Genomic DNA, 6000 nt, shown 5'->3' with positions numbered 1-6000 from the left:
AGAACTAAGTTACAAAAAATAAAAAAATATTTACAAACATAAGAAAAATATTACAACAATTTTAAACTAATTACACCTACTCTAAGCCCCCTAATAAAATAACAAAGACCCCCAAAATAAAAAAATGCCCTACCCTATTCTAAATTAATAAATTTAAAAGCTCTTTTACCTTACCAGCCCTGAACAGGGCCCTTTGCGGGGCATGCCCCAAGAAAATCAGCTCTTTTGCCTGTAAAAAAAAACATACAATACCCCCCCCCCAACATTACAACCCACCACCCACATACCCCTAATCTAACCCAAACCCCCCTTAAATAAACCTAACACTAAGCCCCTGAAGATCTTCCTACCTTGTCTTCACCTCACCGGGTATCACCGATCGGTCCTGGCTCCGATATCTTCATCCAACCCAAGCGGGGGCTAGACATCCACTGAAGAAGTCCAGAAGAGGGTCCAAAGTCTTCCTCCTATCCGGCAAGAAGAGGACATCCGGACCGGCAAACATCTTCATCCAAGCGGCATCTTCGATCTTCTTCCATCTGGTGCGGAGCGGGTCCATGTTGAAGCAGCCGACGCGGATCCATCCTCTTCTTCCGGCGTCTCCCGACGAATGACGGTTCCTTTAAGGGACGTCATCCAAGATGGCGTCCCTCGAATTCCGATTGGCTGATAGGATTCTATCAGCCAATCGGAATTAAGGTAGGAATATTCTGATGGAATCAGCCAATCAGATTAAAGTTCAATCCGATTGGCTGATCCAATCAGCCAATCAGATTGAGCTCGCATTCTATTGGATGAAGATATCGGAGCCAGGACCGATCGGTGATACCCGGTGAGGTGAAGACAAGGTAGGAAGATCTTCAGGGGCTTAGTGTTAGGTTTATTTAAGGGGGGTTTGGGTTAGATTAGGGGTATGTGGGTGGTGGGTTGTAATGTTGGGGGGGGGGTATTGTATGTTTTTTTTTACAGGCAAAAGAGCTGATTTTCTTGGGGCATGCCCCGCAAAGGGCCCTGTTCAGGGCTGGTAAGGTAAAAGAGCTTTTAAATTTATTAATTTAGAATAGGGTAGGGCATTTTTTTATTTTGGGGGTCTTTGTTATTTTATTAGGGGGCTTAGAGTAGGTGTAATTAGTTTAAAATTGTTGTAATATTTTTCTTATGTTTGTAAATATTTTTTTATTTTTTGTAACTTAGTTCTTTTTTATTTTTTGTACTTTAGTTAGTTTATGTAATTGTAGTTATTTGTAGAAATTGTATTTAATTTATTTATTGATAGTGTAGTGTTAGGTTTTATTGTAGGTAATTGTAGGTATTTTATTTAATTAATTTATTGATAGGGTAGTGTTAGGTTTAATTATAACTTAGGTTAGGACTTATTTTACAGGTAATTTTGTTATTATTTTAACTAGGTAACTATTAAATAGTTCTTAACTATTTAATATCTATTGTACCTAGTTAAAATAATTAACAAGTTGCCTGTAAAATAAATATTAATCCTAAAATAGCTACAATGTAATTATAATTTATATTATAGCTATATTAGGATTTTTTTTTACAGGTAAGTATTTAGCTTTAAATAGGAATAATTTATTTAATAAGAGTTAATTAATTTCGTTAGATTTAAATTATATTTAACTTAGGGGGGTGTTAGTGTTAGGGTTAGACTTAGCTTTAGGGGTTAATACATTTATTAGAATAGCGGTGAGCTCCGGTCGTCAGATTAGGGGTTAATAATTGAAGTTAGGTGTCGGCGATGTTAGGGAGGGCAGATTAGGGGTTAATACTATTTATGATAGGGTTAGTGAGGCGGATTAGGGGTTAATAACTTTATTATAGTAGCGGTGCGGTCCACTCGGCAGATTAGGGGTTAATAAGTATAGGCAGGTGTCGGCGACGTTGAGGGGGGCAGATTAGGGGTTAATAAATATAATATAGGGGTCGGCGGTGTTAGGGGCAGCAGATTAGGGGTACATAAGGATAACGTAGGTGGCGGCACTTTGCGGTCGGCAGATTAGGGGTTAATTATTGTAAGTAGCTGGCGGCGACGTTGTGGGGGGCAGGTTAGGGGTTAATAAATATAATATAGGGGTCGGCAGTGTTAGGGGCAGCAGATTAGGGGTACATAGGTATAATGTAGGTAGCGGCGGTTTACGGAGCGGCAGATTAGGGGTTAATAATATAATGCAGGGGTCAGCGATAGCGGGGGCGGCAGATTAGGGGTTAATAAGTGTAAGGTTAGGGGTGTTTAGACTCGGGGTACATGTTAGAGTGTTAGGTGCAGACGTAGGAAGTGTTTCCCCATAGGAAACAATGGGGCTGCGTTAGGAGCTGAACGCTGCTTTTTTGCAGGTGTTAGGTTTTTTTTCAGCTCAAACAGCCCCATTGTTTCCTATGGGAGAATCGTGCACGAGCACGTTTTTGAGGCTGGCCGCGTCCGTAAGCAACTCTGGTATCGAGAGTTGCATTTGCGGTAAAAATGCTCTACGCTCCTTTTTTGGAGCCTAACGCAGCATTTTTTTTAACTCTCGATACCAGAGTTAATTTTATGGTGCGGCCAGAAAAAAGCCTGCGTAGCGTTAACAGCCCATCTACCGCCAAACTCCAAATCTAGGCCTATGTGTCCCATCCTAAGAAGAAAACTCAGGAAGAAGGAATAATAATCAAAACAGGTGTCCCTTTTCAAGAAATATCGGTGATCAGAGACAAAGAAGGAAGATATATCTTGATAACAGGCCTTCTATATGGTCGACCAATAACGTTAGTATCTTTATAATGCACCTCATACAAAACAACATATATTCTTACGATTCTAGGTAATCTCAAGAGCAGCCAATAACCTATGTTCTAGCTGCATATATTTACCGGTTGTCATTGGTTTACCTATGTGTTCAGTTAGAAACCAGTAGTGCACTTCTGCTCCTTCAACAAATGATACCAAGAGACTGAAGTAAATTTGAGAATTGAAGTAAATTGGAAAGTTTTTTTAAAATAGTATGTTCTACCTAAATGAAAAAAAAAATATTTGGGTTTCATGTCCCTTTAAATGAGAAATAATGCTACTACATACATTATTAAAATGTGGATTGGTTATACATTATATGTTACCTATAGCTCTGGTGACCATCTTTCCGCTTTAAAAAGGGACACACATGAGAAATACATACTGTATGTGAGGGATGTTTTCAGAGCTGTTTAAAGATTTTTTTTGAATAAGAACACTGACACTTATTAAAGCAAAAATATATATATAGCAATATATAGTTGGATAATTAAATATTATCAATAATAGAGAGATATTAATCATCTAAAATTTGTGCATTACACACAGTGATTTCTTTGGTTATATTACTACAATAAGATGTAAGGTAAATTGGAATAGATGTGCTGTCAACATTCAGATAATAGTCTGTTTTAAAGATAGTATATGTGTATGTTGATGTCAAAAGAAAATAAATACATTAGAAATGCATGTCCATAAATTAAGAATTGTGGTCAGCATCACTTAAAGGGGCATGAAAGCCAAAAAATGAAGTTCATGATTCAGATAGAGGATACTATTTTCATCAAGTTTATAATTTACATTGATTATCTCATTTGTTTATTTTTGTATCATTTGTTAAAGGCGCATCAATGCACTAATGGTTTCTAAATGAACACATGAATGAGCCAATAACAACCAATATATATATATGCAACCAACAATCAACATCTAGAACCTAGGTTCTCTACTACTCATGATCTTGCAAAAATAAACCTTTCAGCAAAGGATAACAAGAAAAGGAAGCAAATTAAATAATAGATGTAAATATGAAAGTTTATAAAAATTGAATTCTATGATGGATATTTATCAAGTCGTCAACTATGCTGCATTCACCGGTACCAATACGCTCGCCTAACATCGCGGCCGCGGACCTGAATACGCTCTCCTTATTTATTAAAAATGCTGTTAAAAAGCCGCGCACCAAGTACGGGGCGATGAGCAGCCGTAATTAACAATCATCGATCTCGCTGCTATTCAGCTTTTTCCCAGCTTTATTTATACCCTGTCACTAAACACCGTCACTATACTAAAATGTTTAACCCCCTATCCCGCCTCTCCCGGAGCCCACCGCAACTCTAATAAAGTTATTAACCCCTATCCCGGAGCCGAACCGCAACTCTAATAAAGTTATTAACACCTATCCCTCCACTCCCGGAGCCCACCGCAACAAAATAAATGTATTAACCCCTAAACCCCTGGCCTCCCACAGCACTATCACTTACTAAACCTATTAATCCCTAAACCGCCAGCCCCCTACATCGCCATAAACTAAATTAAGCTATTAACCCCCTAAACCTAACAACCCGCTAACTTTACATTATAATTACCTCATCCCTATCTTATAATAAATTTCAACTTACCTTCATAATTAAATTAAACTATATTAAACTATTAATTAACCTACCCTAACTATTATACTACAATTACATCAAACTATATTAAACTATTAATTAACCTACCCTAACTGTTATACTAAAATTACATTAAACTACAAATTAAATTAACTATATTATATATTTAAAAACCTAACCCTACTCAAATTATTTAACTCTAAAATATAGAATTACTAAGTTACACAAAATAAAAAACAGTAAGTTACACAAAATAAAAAATAAATTATCAAATATTTAAACTAATTACACCTAATCTAATAGCCCTATGAAAATAAAAAAGCCCCCCCAAAATAAAAAACCCTAGCCTACAATAAACTACCAATGACCCTTAAAAGGGCCATTTGCGGGGCATTTCACCAAAGAAATCAGATCTTTTACCTGTAAAATAAAATACAACCCCCCCAACAGTATAACCCACCACCCACACAACCAACCCCCAAATAAAACCCCATCTAAAAAACCTAAGCTCCCCATTGCCCTGAAAAGGGCATATGTATGGGCATTGCCCTTAAAAGGGAATTTAGCTCTTTTTCCGCCCAAAGTCCCTAACCTAAAATTAAAACCCACCCAATAAACCCTTAAAAAACCTAACACTAACCCTTGAAGATCCACTTACTGTTTTCGAAGATCCATCCTCATCCAAGCGGCAGAAGTCCTCAGCGAAGCCGGCAGAAGTCTTCATCCAACCTGTCAGAAGTCTTCATCCAGACGGCATCTTCCATCTTCATCCATCCGGCGCAGGGCGGCTCCATCTTCAAGACATCCGGCGTGGAGCATCCTCTTCTTACGATCGCCACTGAAGAATTAAGTTTCCTTTAAATAACGTCATCCGAGATGGTGTCTCTTACATTCCGATTGGCTGATAGAATTCAATCAGCCAATAGGAATTAAGGTGGAAAAAATCCTATTCGCTGTTGCAATCACCCAATAGGATTGAGCTTTCATCCTATTGGCTGATCCAATCAGCCAATAGAACGCAAGCTCAATCCTATTGGCTGATTGGATGTTTTCCACCTTAATTCCTATTGGCTGATAGAATTCTATCAGCCAATCGGAATGTAAGAGACGCCATCTTGGATGACATCATTTAAAGGAAACTTCATTCTTCAGTGGCGATCATAAGAAGAAGATGTTCCGCGCCGGATGTCTTGAAGATGGAGCCGCTCCGTGCTGGGTGGATGAAGATAGAAGATGCCGTCTGGATGAAGACTTCTCACTGAGGACTTCTGCCGCTTGGATGAGGATGGATGTCGTGTCTTCGAAAATCGGTGTTAGCTCTTTTACTGCCCAGACCCTAATCTAAATATAAAACCCACCCAAAGGTTTTTTTTTATTTTGGGTGGGCTTTTTTTATTTTGATAAGGCTATTAGATTAGGTGTAATTAGTTTAAAGATCTTGTCATTTGTTTTTTATTTTCTGTAATTTAGTGTTTTTTTTGTTTTTTTTTGTAATTTAGCTAATTGTATTTAATTTAGGGAATTTATTTAATTGTAGGGTTAGGTTAGGTGTTAGTGTAAGACAGGTTAGGTTTTATTTTACAGGTCAATTTGTATTTATTTTAGCTA

This window comes from Bombina bombina, chromosome 5, assembly GCF_027579735.1.
Source record: "Bombina bombina isolate aBomBom1 chromosome 5, aBomBom1.pri, whole genome shotgun sequence".
Lineage (NCBI taxonomy): Eukaryota > Metazoa > Chordata > Amphibia > Anura > Bombinatoridae > Bombina > Bombina bombina.
This window is presented reverse-complemented; position numbering follows the sequence as displayed.